The sequence below is a fragment of the Lathyrus oleraceus genome, chromosome 5 (genome assembly GCF_024323335.1).
Source record: "Lathyrus oleraceus cultivar Zhongwan6 chromosome 5, CAAS_Psat_ZW6_1.0, whole genome shotgun sequence".
NCBI classification, from domain to species: Eukaryota; Viridiplantae; Streptophyta; class Magnoliopsida; order Fabales; family Fabaceae; genus Lathyrus; species Lathyrus oleraceus.
Genome location: NC_066583.1, coordinates 54291028 through 54307303, shown reverse-complemented (window position 1 = coordinate 54307303; position 16276 = coordinate 54291028).

Below are 16276 nucleotides of genomic sequence, written 5' to 3'. Positions count from 1 at the left end.
ATGATGTCTTACTGTTGTTTGTGGACATCATCTGTTACATTGTTCCAGTGTGTGTATCTTTTACTTGTATTTCCTGAATTAAAGGTTGAACATGTTAATCTAATTTCCACTTATTAGATTGCTAACAATTTGGCTATTTGTTAGGTTCATTAATTGTAGGTTAGTAGTTGGTTTCCTGGTTTTTCTCTAAGCTATTGAAACCCTGAGAAAAATACTGAACCAGAAAAACCAATCATCCTACACTTTAGCACCTGCTGTTGGGAATGAATGTCACACCATTCAGTTCGACATCCAGAACATATGCTGATTCTGATATGTTCCTGGAAACGTGCTGTGCTAAGTTTGCAATACTGTAAAAGACCAACTAGTCTCTACTTCAGTATCCGCCTTCAGTATCAACTGTCAGAACATCCAGTTTGACAGTTTCACTATGATCCTTCAGCCAGGTCTGTTATCCTTGAAAAGAACAGACTTAAATAAGTACTGAACTAAAGTTAACCTACTTATCATTCAGTATGCACTGTCCCTGATGAATGTTACAACTTTCTGATTGACATTCAAATAGAAGTCCATATGCCAGGTCAGTTAGCATCTTGATAAGCTAACTGGAAGACCTGCAGAGTTCTGACAGTAATAAACACATGCAGAGGGAAAACAAACACAGGAAATTGTTAACCCAGTTCAGTCCAACATGACCTACATCTGGGGGCTACCAAGCCAGGAAGAAGATCCATTATTAGTAGTATCAATTCAGAGTTAAACTCACCCGTTTACAACTCATCACTTAATCCCTACCCAATGCAATCTATACCTAGGAACTCCTAGATAGAAACCTCCAGTTTCCATTCCTATCACTACAAATACAATGTAATGTTAACACACCTTGAACTTGCTTCACAGCTTCATTCAAGAACAAAATCACTCTTGCCTACAGGCTTTGAGTTACAAAAACTCTCAGGATTTACCACTGAGATACACATGGTAACCTTCCCACAGATTGGGAGGTTTACCTTACACACACCCCTAAAAATTCATTCTAAGAGGCTTACATAAACTAGATTACAATCAGATATTTATAACCTAATCACCCAACTGGATTTGGGCCTTCAGAAATCGCAGCAGACTTGTTCTTTGCTGTTACAATTTCAGCAGAAAAATTCTGCTACAAACAAGGTCTTCAATCCTAGAATCTCTCCATATATATCTCCATATTTTGAGCCTATATATCTTCTGATTGAGTCTTCAAGACCTCCACATGGGAGTTAGGATATTCACCAGATATCCTTGCTGATCCCAGAATATATACTGAATTAATTAATTCAGTTTTCTACACATGTGCGATGTCACAGACCTGATGTCGTGACATCGTACATGACATGTTGGTCCAGATGTTGAATTTCTTCAACCCAACATATTAAAACAACAGAGATGATTACATTATTTGTTTTCTAAAATTAATGCCAATCCTAAGGAATTAACAATCTCCCCCTTTGGCAAATTTTAGCTAAAACAAATAACCACTGCACTGGACAAACATCCCAATTTGGGAATGCTCTTCATCTCCGTCATTGTCTCCACCACCACAAACACCAAAGTTGGTGTACATGGGGAAGAAGAGGGACAAGACTCAGTTGTACCAGAACCCTTCCCCTCAACCGGAGAGCTTCCAGAAGAATATGTAATGCTGAGTACATAGACAATGTAACTCAGATCACAAGGCACAACTGTCTTCTTAACTCAGATCACAAGACACAAGTGGTAACCCAGTTGGTGGATTTTGTGCCCTGATGCCAACTTCTGTTTGCTGCCACATCCACAGTTGGCTTGCTTCTGGTACATTCTCAACCCCAGGACTATATTTCTCTCCCCCTTTTTAGCTAAACATTTGTAAAGGCACCCTTCACAAAACCAGATCCAGGCGCAGCTTGCCCAAACCTTAACATACCCCATGATACTGAGAATGGAGTGTTTTTCTTGTGAGAGGAAGAGGGCTATTGCATCCTTTAAATAGTCCAGCCCGTGCCTAGGAATTTCCGGTAGAAATAAATGCTTGGTCAAGATGCATTTATTTTTGCTGAGAAACAGTCAGAGAATCACCAACAAAATCTCAATATCTTTGAATACCTTTTATAGCTCTTGACTGTTTCTTTTCCAAAACAGCCGTTCCAGTGCATGGAGACTATTCCATATATGCAGTCAGACACGTTGCACGCGATGTCTTAACATTTCACGTGGCTTTTTCCTGCATTCAGCTAGTATTCAACATTTTCCAAGGTTCCTGTCATATCTCCAGTAGAGACTTGACATTTGGCACTGATACAGTCAAATTCCCACACATCAGCAGATGGTTACTCCCCCTGTACCACACAGCTGTAGCCATCTGGCTTATTCTGATTTACCAGAATTTGACACCTCACCTTCATAGTTCCTACTGACTTTAAGTTTTAGAAGGAATTAGCAGCATTGTCCAGGTCAATGTCATGACATTCGGTCAGACATTCTTCAGCTCACTCAGCCTTGACACAGCATCCTGATAACTGACAAGGTGCCATACCTGGTTATCTGAGTACACATAGACCACAAGCCTGATGATTACTTGCAGCTTCAAGAACAGAACTCCCCCTGTCATGGACGCCCTACTCTCCTCTTGACACTTGGAGATCAAAAATGGGCATATCCAACATCCCAAAGTTGGACCTTCACATACTTCCTGATTCATAGAGAATCCAGACCACTTGATGAATGGAAAACACAAGACGCATCTTCATGTCTTCAAGAGCACACCCTCTGTTCAACCCTCTTAGCTGAACACATTCACATTCTGTGTCAATCTCTCTTCTAACCAGAACATAAGACCACTTCACTGGATGTTCTAACATCAGCTGGGACATCCTTCACACCAGGACAAGGCACACCATCTGATAGTCTTCAGATACCACTGAGTCTTCGGTTTGATCAAGAAGAACCCAAACATTCATTGGGACACATGCATTTTCATCCCATTACGCGAGATAAGCTTCCATAGATAGCTCAGAACTCCTACCACAAGCTCCAAGGGATGAATAGAAGGCACCTCCTTTAGTCTTCAACTTACTACTTTTCTTCTCAAGAGTAATTTGTCTCAGACTTTCCTCAAGAATAATCAGCTGCCATATGTTGATTATCTTGATTCTTCGAACTCACATCTGAGGTAAACCAATTGCCACTGGTTGATTACCTCCTTCATGAATCCTCATATGAACAGGTCAACTGCTGCTTTTTGACCTCCCCAAGTTTATCAGACTTCTCCCAAAGATATTCTGACCTTTCAAGTGAGACTAGAACTTCAAGCTTTTTGAAGTATCCAATCTACAACCCTGTAGACCTTTCTATCTCAAGTTGATGTGCCACTTCACCACTTAAGAGTCTGATGTTGAACCAAATGTCACAACATTGTGTTTTGACATCTAGCTGTTGAATTCAGCTCCTTCTTCTGCCACTTGAAAGAACTTCCTCCCTTCACAGAACAAGAGTTCAATGTTCTCATAGACTTGATTGTGGACCCAAGTTTGAGTAAACAACCTCCATCCTGCAGGTTTGCAGTTAAGTCATCCAAGCTCACACCTTGATGAATCCCTGCTTCTTCTCCAAAGACATCAGACACTCTGATGTATGAGTCTTCAGAAGGACCAGTTAGAAACTAACCCTTCAGCTCTACCAAGGATTCCACATCCTAAGGCAAGGCTGTTTCCATGATGTCAAGACTGCTGCCACTTGTTCTTGACTCCACAGAGTGCATAAGCTAATTCACTTCCTTACCTAGATCAGAAATAAACTGATCCAAGTAACCACCATCAAGACTATGATGTCTTCTTCAAGGCTGAACATGTTTCTTGCCAGGAAACCTTTTCAGAGATCATATGCTTTTGCTGCCACCAAAGAGATAGATCATAAGCCAATGTACTATCCTTCCTGTGATTCTGCACATGGTCTTGAAGAAGTGATGTTCCAACATCTTTAAGAACATCCGTTATCTTGAGCTCCAAGGATAATCAATTACACACTTGTACGTGGCGCAAGTAGACATTGATCTTAAATCCTTTCCCAATTTTCCTTTCAGATACTTCCACCATAAGAATACTTTGAAAGTACTCTTCTTGTGTCAACATCTTCTGCTTGCAAGCACCTAGACAATTTTGAAAGTCTTCCCAGATTAAATTCACCCTTAGGAATGAGAGAGATGAATTTTTCCTTGCAAATGTGTCACACAACCACCAGAACCCATGTGACACAGGTCAACAGCCAACCAGACCCTAGGCTGACCAGACTTGAGGAGGTTAACCAAGACTCCCCCTCAAATTAACAATCATGGACACTCCACACCAATATCCATGCATTGTACACATATGTCTCAACATGACATACACTATCCCTACCAGTGGCAACTAACTCCTCCAATCAGACTCCAGCTGACCATAAGTACTAGTGAGACACACACTACCAGTCAATAGTAGTTATGCATTGCCAGGGCATACTACTTCAACTAACCTCTGAATCTTCATATTCTTACTCCTTGGCAGAGCTGCCACTTCTGCACGTGGTGTTTGAATAACATGATTCATGGTTCCAATCCTCTTAAATGATACAGCAATCAGGTTACCCCATTATTGACTGCTAACATCCAGGGGACTTGTCTTCCAACACAACATAGTACTTCAGGGAACACCTATCCAACCCTGCTCAATTTACAGGAATTATGCCAAACAGCAGGAAATTGCACACTGCCACATCTCAATCAGCTCAACTTCTAGAGATCAGTCTTCTAAAGGTGACCTGCTTGAGCACACATACAGTTGACCCTTCCCTTGTCAACTTCGTACACACAGATGTCTCCTCTTCCAGGTCAGGAGTAGGTTCCAAACAGAAGTATCCCTTTGTTTGATACCTAAAAACATCTGCTCTTCAACCAGTAGCTGCATACTCGTTGAACACCATGTTCTAACATCACATAGAACATTGGTTCCACCTCCTTGGAACACCCCTCCTTGAAAGTCTTTAAGGTCTTCACATACACTACCCAAGAGTGTAAAAGAATCAGTGGTCAGGTGATTCTTACCATCCTGACGTGAGAACATCATGATGAGTGGACTTGAGGTGACTCAAGTAGCTTTGACATCTTCAGAGGTTATGATGACATCTTGAGTACAGCAGCCTTTCATCCACATGAGGGGAAACAACATCAGAGTTTGAGTTTTGCCATGTATTATGCAGCGGAAATCATAATACAACTCAACCCATGAACACACACTTCACCAGATTGGTCTCCAAGACCATACCAAGTTTGAATGTGATTCAGTACTGGCACAACTGTCCCACACAAAAGGCCAATTGCCAACCTCCAGAGACAGGTACACTCCATTCCTGTCATGAACAGTCCATCCACCTACTTCAAGGGACTATTCAGGGAAGTTACAGAACCTTCACAGGTTCCAGCATAACTTCTTGCAAGATACCAGAAAGTATCACCCATGGATCTCATCCAGAAGCAGAACAGGATGCCTGCTCTGATACCAATTGAAATTCTGGTGTAGTCAGAATTCAGATGTTATACTCCACGTCATGACATCTGATCTAACATTGTACCTAATACAGCAAGATAGTTATTAACCACTGTACTAATATGCACAGGTTCACAGATGTCACGACATCTCATTCCATGTCACCCTAGAATGTATGAACCCCTGGTTCTGTGCATCAGGAAGAAGGACTCAACAGAAATCAAACCTAGCACTCACTTCTGTTGTTTTCTTCCATAGTTATCAGCATGATGTCTTACTGTTGTTTGTGGACATCATCTGTTACATTGTTCCAGTGTGTGTATCTTTTACTTGTATTTCCTGAATTAAAGGTTGAACATGTTAATCTAATTTCCACTTATTAGATTGCTAACAATTTGGCTATTTGTTAGGTTCATTAATTGTAGGTTAGTAGTTGGTTTCCTGGTTTTTCTCTAAGCTATTGAAACCCTGAGAAAAATACTGAACCAGAAAAACCAATCATCCTACACTTTAGCACCTGCTGTTGGGAATGAATGTCACACCATTCAGTTTGACATCCAGAACATATGCTGATTCTGATATGTTCCTGGAAACGTGTTGTGCTAAGTTTGCAATACTGTAAAAGACCAACTAGTCTCTACTTCAGTATCCGCCTTCAGTATCAACTGTCAGAACATCCAGTTTGACAGTTTCACTATGATCCTTCAGCCAGGTCTGTTATCCTTGAAAAGAACAGACTTAAATAAGTACTGAACTAAAGTTAACCTACTTATCATTCAGTATGCACTGTCCTTGATGAATGTTACAACTTTCTGATTGACATTCAAACAGAAGTCCATATGCCAGGTCAGTTAGCATCTTGATAAGCTAACTGGAAGACCTGCAGAGTTCTGACAGTAATAAACACATGCAGAGGGAAAACAAACACAGGAAATTATTAACCCAGTTCAGTCCAACATGACCTACATCTGGGGGCTACCAAGCCAGGAAGAAGATCCACTATTAGTAGTATCAATTCAGAGTTAAACTCACCCGTTTACAACTCATCACTTAATCCCTACCCAATGCAATCTATACCTAGGAACTCCTAGATAGAAACCTCCAGTTTCCATTCCTATCACTACAAATACAATGTAATGTTAACACACCTTGAACTTGCTTCACAGCTTCATTCAAGAACAAAATCACTCTTGCCTACAGGCTTTGAGTTACAAAAACTCTCAGGATTTACCACTGAGATACACATGGTAACCTTCCCACAGATTGGGAGGTTTACCTTACACACACCCCTAAAAATTCATTCTAAGAGGCTTACATAAACTAGATTACAATCAGCTATTTATAACCTAATCACCCAACTGGATTTGGGCCTTCAGAAATCGCAGCAGACTTGTTCTTTGCTGTTACAACTTCAGCAGAAAAATTCTGCTACAAACAAGGTCTTCAATCCTAGAATCTCTCCATATATATCTCCATATTTTGAGCCTATATATCTTCTGATTGAGTCTTCAAGACCTCCACATGGGAGTTAGGATATTCACCAGATATCCTTGCTGATCCCAGAATATATACTGAATTAATTAATTCAGTTTTCTACACATGTGCGATGTCACAGACCTGATGTCGTGACATCGTACATGACATGTTGGTCCAGATGTTGAATTTCTTCAACCCAACATATTAAAACAACAGAGATGATTACATTATTTGTTTTCTAAAATTAATGCCAATCCTAAGGAATTAACAGGTGGTATTAGGAAATGACTTATTTGGCAAAACTTAAGTGAGTTGTCAACCAAAGTACATGGCCAAATGAGGAAATGCAAGGGCTGGTCGAATTTGTGGTCTGGCAACCAAAAACAGCTTTTTACACAGTGGAAAATACTCAGAAAACTGAGTTTTCGCACGAGCGGTCGACCATAGGTCGGCTCAAATATGCTATGCGTCGACCATAGGTCGGCTCCAATATGCTATGCGTCGACCATAGGTCGGCTCAAGCATGCCATGCGCTGACCCTTATGGTCGACTCATAGCCTGCAACAATTTTTTTTTTTTTTTAGAAAGAAAAGGAGGGCAAATTTTGAGATGTTACAGCTGCCCCTATTCAATCCACTGTGAACCTGTCGATATGAATAGCCTCGGCTTTCTGACGATTAGGGTGAAGAGTGATTGAATACCAAGAACAGACGAACAATTTACACTCCGCTGGGAAAATAATTAACAATGCCTGTCAGAATCGGCAAAGAAGCAATCTCAAAAGAAGAATCCGTCTTGTACGGTGAAAATCGGCATGAGTACCGAAACAGAAAGTTGACCTGGATACCAAAATAAATGGTAACACACGAATACCCATGGCCTGAACGCCGCACATTAGTCTGAACACTAAGCATCGGAATATGAGAGTATCAATGTTGGTCTGATCACCGGAAATCTGGTCTGAACACCACTTCGATCTGGAAATCAGAAAACTGGCCTGAATGCCACAAGTACTTCGACTTGATCGTCGGAAACTTCTTCGATCTGAAAATCGGAAAAAACTGGCCTGAATGCCATAAGTACTTCGACCTGATTGTCGGAAACTTCTTTGATCTGAACATCGGAAACTGGCCTGAATGCCATAAGTACTTCGACCTAATTGTCGGAAACTTCTTCGATCTGAACATCGGAAACTGGCCTGAATGCCACTTCGGTCTGGATACCGGAAACTGGCCTGAATGCCACAAGTTGCATCGACCTGAATGTCGGAAACTTCTTCGATCTGAAAATCGGAAAAAAAACTGGCCTGAATGCCACTTCGGTCTGGATACCGGAAACTGGCCTGAATGCCACAAGTTGCATCGACCTGAATGTCGGAAACTTCTTCGATCTGAAAATCGGAAAAACTGGCCTGAATGCCACTTCGGTCTGGATACCGGAAAAACTGGCCTGCATGCCACTTCGGTCTGGATACCGGAAACTGGCCTGAATGCCACAAGTTGCATCGACCTGAATGTCGGAAACTTCTTCGATTTGAATATCGGAAAACTGGCCTGAATGCCACTTCGGTCTGGATACCGGAAAATTTTCATGCCTGTCAGCATCGGCAGAAAAAAGGAAAATGATAATTGAGGCGGCACGTGGGCCAACGATCCCTGCTGGGGATAATAAGTCATGAACAATCTTCAGTCTGAGCACTGGAAACAAACTTCTGGCTTGTCACTTGGGATACCGAGAATGTTTTATGCTTACATGCGTATGTTTGAATTTTTCAATAGCGTCATGCTCCATGAAAATGGAAATGCTACGCGATTTGGGAGGATGCAATGCAATATGATTCTACATGCAGGGATGCGAAATGCTGGGGAAAATGCCAAGCCGAAGCAGGGAATTCTGTTGGGGAAATGATCACAATCTTCTGGACCCTGGCAAGGCTGTTGGAGATGCACAGCATAATGAACTATGTGGGGAAATGACCGGCCACGCGGTGTTCTGGCAATGACGAGATACCGAGACTCTGACTGGGGAGAGAACGGCGCTGCAAACCTGTTGTTGGGGGAAGCGATAGTGGTTCTGGCAACCATAATCTACGAGAGATGACTCAGCAGGGGGGAGCAAACACCGATACGGTACCGAGGTTATGCTTCCAGGAAAGAGATCATCGATCTGGGATTGAAAACATCGATCTGGCATCGAACTCTGAGGAGCAGCTGCTTCTGCTGGGAAGATACAGTCTGGTACTGTCAACTCCACTGGGGAATGTATAGTCTGACACACATGCTTAGGAAATGCCCCGAGGGTATCTGTTCTGAATAGATGATCCAAAGCACTTAAAATTCACATCAACTTTAAATGTTTATTAAGCATATACCTGTAAAACCCTTATGTGTCATGATGCAATGTTTATCAAAAATTCGGACGTCATTTTTGCAAACAAAACAGTAAAATGAAAATGAATAGGCATTTACATCAGGAAGCAATCCCTAGGAAGAGGTAATCGCAAAACAGAAATTAATCTAGTGGCAATGTGAAATGGATTTCTACTGGGTTCCAATTCTGCTATGACTTGCCCGTCTTCAAGATCCTCCAGATGATCAGCCTTCTGAAAAAGTGATTGGACTATTTCCTACCCTTTTGAAAATTTCCAGTCACCGACATGAGATGAGATTCAGAACTAACTCAGAACGCAGTCATTCGCTAAATCCCTAACTTTTGCCTGGATTTCCCTTTTCGGGTTTTCAATCCACCGGGATACCCATTTTTGCCTAAGTTGCCTTTTCAGGTTTTCAACTTACCGGGTGTACGATCTTTTCATTTTTAAGTCCCTAATTTTTGCCCGAACCTTTTCATTTTCTTGGTTCGTCGGGATGCCCATTTTTGCCTGGACTGTTCTTTTTACCGTCCAGCGGGTCTATTTTATGCGAAGTATTTTTTAACTGCGTTTGAGTTTACCGGGGAAGTGAAGTCTTCACCATCCATCGTTGTAAGCATTAAGGCCCCACCATCGAAAACCTTGGTGACGATATACGGTCCCTCATAGTTAGGAGTCCACTTGCCCCTATGATCCGTTTGAGGAGGAAGGATCCTTTTCAACACCAAATCTCCGACTTGGAAACATCGAGGGCGCACTTTCTGGTCAAAGGCTCTCTTCATCCGACTCTGATACAACTGCCCATGACAAATGGCTGCCATTCGCTTCTCTTCGATAAGACTCAACTCATTGAACCTTGTCCGAATTCATTCAGCTTCATCTAGCTTGACATCCAACAGGACTCTTAGAGAAGGAATCTCCACTTCAACAGGTAGGACTGCTTCCATACCATACACCAGGGAGTAAGGGGTCGCCCCGGTCGACGTACGTACTGAAGTGCGGTACCCATGCAAGGCGAAGGGTAGCATCTTGTGCCAATCTTTGTACGTAACGACCATCTTCTGCACAATCTTCTTTATGTTCTTATTTGTTGCCTCAACAGCACCGTTCATCTTAGGACGATAGGGGGAAGAACTGTGATGCTGAATGTTGAAGTTCTGGCACAACTCCCTCATCATTTTGTTATTGAGATTGGAACCATTATCAGTAATGATTCTTTCGGGAATCCCATAGCGACAAATGATTTCTTTCTTGATGAAACGGGCAACCACATGTCTGGTGACATTCGCGAACGACGCTGCTTCGACCCACTTGGTGAAATAGTCGATGGCAACAAGGATGAAGCGATGCCCATTGGAAGCAGTCGGCTCAATCTTTCCAATCATGTCAATGCCCCACATTGCAAACGGCCACGGCGAAGACATCACATTCAGAGGATTCGGCGGTACATGCACCTTTCAGCATAAATCTGGCATTTATGGCACTTTCGAGCATACTTGAAACAATCTGATTCCATGGTCATCCAGTAATAACCCGCCCTTAACAATTTCTTAGCCATTGCATGTCCGCCGGCATGAGTACCGAAGGAACCTTCATGAACTTCCTGCATTAACATGTCCGCCTCGTGTTTGTCCACGCATATGAGCAAAACCATGTCGAAGTTCCTCTTGTACAGCACATCGTCTTTGTTCAAGAAGAAACTGCCTGCCAATCTTCTCAATGTCTTTCTGTCATTGTTGGATGCCCCTGCAGGGTACTCTTGATTCTTCAGAAAGCACTTGATATCGTGATACCAGGGCTTGTCATCGACCATTAGTTCAGCGGCAAACACATACGCGGCCCTATCGAGGCGCATAACATCGATCCTAGGAGCATGGTTCCACCGAACCACCTTGATCATGGAGGATAGAGTAGCAAGAGCATCTGCCATCTGGTTCTCATCACGAGGTATATGATACAGCTTTACTGTTGTGAAGAAAGTCAACAGTCTTCTCGTGTAATCTCTGTAGGGGACCAGAGTGGGCTGGAGAGTATTCCAATCACCACTCACTTGATTGATCACCAGAGCTGAATCTCCGAAGATGTCCAGAGTCTCGATTCTCAAATCAATGGCTTTCTCGATACCCAAGATACAGGCCTCGTACTCAGCTTCATTATTGGTGCACTCGAAAGTCAGACGAGCGGTGAAAGGCATGTGGGCACCTTTCGGAGTTGTAATGACAGCACCAATTCCACTTCCTCTGGCGTTGACGGCCCCATCAAACATTAAAGTCCACTTTTCATCTGGATCAGGTCCCTCCTCAACAACTGGCTCTTCACAGTCTTTCATCTTGAGGAACATGATGTCTTCATCTGGAAAATCAAACTTCATCGGCTCGTAATCATCAATCGGCTACTGAGCAAGATAGTCTGACAGAATACTCCCTTTGATGGCTTTCTGGGATGTATATTGGATGTCGTACTCTGTCAGTACCATTTGCCAACGAGCAATCCTTCCGGTGAGAGCTGGCTTCTCAAATATGTACTTGACTGGATCCATTTTGGAGATCAGTAAAGTTGTGTGAGTCAGCATATATTGTCTCAATCGCTTAGCAGCCCATGCAAGTGCACAACATGTCTTCTCAAGCATTGAGTATCTCGACTCGCAATCTGTGAACTTCTTACTCAAGTAGTAGATGGCATGCTCTTTCCTACCTGTCTCGTCGTGTTGACCGAGAACACAACCCATGGAATTGTCTAGCATTGTCAAGTACATAATCAGCGGTCTCCCTGGGACTGGAGGCATGAGGATAGGGGGACTCTGCAAATACTCTTTTATTTTCTCGAAAGCCCTTTGACAATCATCGTTCCACCTGATAGCCTGATCTTTCCTCAACAATTTGAAAATTGGCTCACACGTGGCTGTTAGATGAGAGATGAACCTTGCAATGTAGTTCAACCTCCCTAAGAAACCACGGACCTGCTTCTCTGTTCTTGGCTCAGGCATTTCCTGTATTGCTTTCACTTTGTCAGGATCCACCTCAATCCCTTTTCCGCTAACAAGAAAACCCAACAATTTTCCAGATCTCACCCCGAAAGTGCACTTGTTCGGATTAAGCCTCAGCTTGAATTTCCTTAAACGCTCAAACAGTTTCTGCAGATTCACCAGATGTTCTTCTTCTGTCTGAGATTTGGCAATCATATCGTCCACATAAACCTCGATTTCATGATGAATCATGTCATGGAACAGAGTCACCATATCTCGTTGATATGTTGCCCCAGCGTTTTTCAGACCAAACGGCATCACCTTGTAGCAGAAAGTCCCCCATGGGGTTATGAAAGTTGTCTTCTCCATGTCTTCTGGTGCCATCTTGATTTGGTTATAGCCAGAAAAACCATCCATGAAGGAGAATACCGAGAACTGAGTTGTGTTATCCACCAAAATGTCGATGTGAGGTAATGGGAAATCATCTTTAGGGCTAGCTCTGTTCAGATCCCGGTATTCGACACACATCCGTACCTTTCCATCCTTCTTAGGTACTGGAACGAAGTTTGCGACCCATGGCGGATAATTGGTAACCGCTAGAAACCCTGCATCCAACTGTTTTTGCACTTCTTCTTTTATCTTGACAGCCATCTCTGGTCTTGTTCTTCTGAGCTTCTGCTTGACCGGAGGACAACCCTCTTTGAGAGGTAAACGGTGTACCACGATGTATGTGTCAAGCCCTGGCATATCCTAATAAGACCAAGCGAAGACGTCAACATACTCTTGCAACAGTTCAATCAACCCCTTCTTCACATCATCTTCCAAAGCAGCCCCTATCTTGATTTCTCTCTTGGCGTCCTCGGTGCCAAGATTAATCACTTCAGTAGACTCTTGATGCGGTTGAATGACCCTTTCCTCTTGCTTTAACAGCCTGGCAAGTTCTTCAGGGAGTTCACAGTCTTCATCACCCTCTTCTTCAGCTTGGAAGATTGGATTTTCGAAGTCGAAGCGAGCCATAGCAGAAATGTTATCAATAGGATCCGGTGATGTGCATCTGCATGAGTGATGGTATGTGCTTATGAGTGTGAACAGTGAGTGAAAACTAAACAAAACATTGCCAAATATTTTTATTCTTTTGAAATTTTGAAAACTGTAAAAATAGAAAAACAGTGAACAAGATTTTGAATGCAAAAGACGTCCTTCATTTATGATAAACAATGCAGGTATTCACATAGATGAGCCCTACAATGAGTCATTACGCCCTGGGCGGAACGTAAGACTTGGACATGCATGAATAAAACAAAGAAAAATTACTCCTCTAGAAGAGTGACTTGGACAATTTCCTCGGAAGACCAATTGTTGATGACTTCACCAGGGATCCTCGGACGCACCCAGTTGTCGATGTCGCAATCACTATCTCCATTTTCATCGTTGATCGTAGAGATCTGGCCATATTGGATGACGCCAGCACTGGAGAAAGTAATCGGCCCCTGACGAGTCTGAAGTGCTGAAGTTGTAGAAGTCAGCGCTGGTTGATACCCAATCCCAAACTTGTCGTCCTTCATTGGTAATTCCAACAAACGTCCCCAACCGGGAGCAACACCTGAATCTACCAAGGCCTGTGCCTGCTTAAAGGATGAGATAGAGACACCCGTTTTAACCTCTTTTACCGGAGCTGCATCCTTGATCTGAACTGACTCAAAGGCCTGACAGAGAGTCTCATGGATTTCACCTTCTACCTCTACATACTTGAATGTAGACAGGTTACTTACCAGGATGTCCTCCTCACCACAGACAGTGATAACTCTTCTATTGACTGGGAATTTAATCTTCTGATGTAAAGTTGAAGAGACTGCCCCAGCATTGTGACATGTTATGGGATATGCAAATGCACTGACATGTTTATCAATTCCAAAGGGCATTCTACCCCTTGATTCCAGTCTTACATTTGATAAACGGTGTAAGAAGAAAATCCCGACTAGAATCAAGAAGAAGATATGAACCCCTGGGAATAGATAAACATGTGTTAAATGATATGAATGCAAAATGATATGATGCAATGCAGTGATATGGAAATCAAGATTGTTGTATCTGCTTGAACATCTGTCGGGTTGCACTGTCTGAAGAGAAACCCACTGAGGAGTATAATACAAGACCAAAACTCTGCTCCAGAAAACCGGGTTGGTTGGAGGTTAAGGTTCCCTGAATCTAGCCCGCCCCTCACTGGTAGGTTCTAAGAACAGAAGTTTGTCAGCTTCAGCCCTTCAGTCGAGAATAATACGTTTACCACTGAAGGTTTGGCATTATTACGGGATAAAAGACCTCCACTGACTCCCCTCAACAGGACATCCTAAAGCAAGTTCCCAGTCTCGGGGTCCTCGGATTGATTAGCGAGAACGCGCCCACCAGAGCTAACATAATCACGTCTCGGAGGAGAGGCCTCGACTGAGTTCTCGGGAAATGGTCACCAGAGTCGACGATTTCTACAGGAATATCTGTCGTTATGGAACACCCATAGGACAAAATATATCCAACAGAAAATTCGTCTGGAATGTGGGTCTCATGAACGACTTAACGTAGCAACATGCTACGCAAGCCTCATGACTATCCACTCTAAAACCTATGTGTACGCTCAAGCCTGGGTAGTGGGCTTGTCTCTCATAAAACATCCCCAACCCAACAAACAAACAACCCACAGGACCCACAGATACAGCAAACATATGTACTGAATGCAATAAGGTAAAGCAGGTAAATGCTGAAAATAAATAACTGTACAAAAGAAAAAACACCCAACAAACAAGAAACCTACAAAAGCTAGGAGGGACTCGCTTAGGGAAACCGGGTCCCCAGCAGAGTCGCCAGCTGTTGCAACCTGAAAAATACAGTATGCGAAAAAAACAACCGGCGAAAGAAAAAGATGACAGAAGAGTCGCCACCGTGCGTTATTTATCCCAAAGGAGGGAAAGGAATTGCTCGAAGTAAACCTGAAGAGAAGGAAAGGAAAAGACAAGGTCTCGCAACCAAATCTTGGGTTCGGGAGTCGATTATGCGAAGGGAAGGTATTAGCACCCCTACGCATCCGTAGTACTCTACGGGATCCACTCTTGTTGTTCTTGTCTAAAAGGGTGTGAGTTATATCTAATGTATTATTTACTAAAAGAGGGTCAAAAGAAAAATGACTCGCACGGATGTCGCATCCACTGCATACGTATCTCATCTGAATATGAGAATCAGAGTCTTCGTAGCTCGGCTACCTATGGGTTAAAGAGATGTGTGCTCGCTAAGACATCGCGTCTTATGCCTACGTATCTCATCAGGAATGAGAATCAGAGCAAAACGTAGTTCAGCTAACTACGGGAATAAGGGTCTCGATTGCAACTAGGGCAAGAGAAAGGGAATGTCTCGATCGCAACGAGGGCGAGAGAAAGGATCGCAACAAGGGCGAAAGCAAACAAGGATTAGTTGTTAGTCGTTAGTCAAACTCGACAAGACATCGCCTCTTGTACCTACGTATCTCATCTGAACATGAGAATCAGAGTTGCCGTAGTTCGGTTACATAGGGATTGCCATCTGAACATGGACTTACAAAGGAGGACACCAGTTGTGTCAAAGGAGAGTGGGCAATGTGTTCACGTCCTAGCAGCAGGTGTCGCAGCTCGCTGAATCGAGTCTTAGGCAGTTACCTCTTTGCAATAGAACGAACTACATGCCACAAGATCGGAGACGCTCTGAAAGGTCTAAAAGAAATGGGGAAGTTCTGCCCTAGAGTTGTCATGCAATATGTACTTAGGTGTTAGGATTTACAAATGGGAACATCTACCTAATGTTGGCATGCAAAGAATATGGGAATTCTACCTATGTTATCATACAAAAGAATAAGGGCATCCTACCTATGTTATCATACAAAAGGAAATGGGAATCCTACCT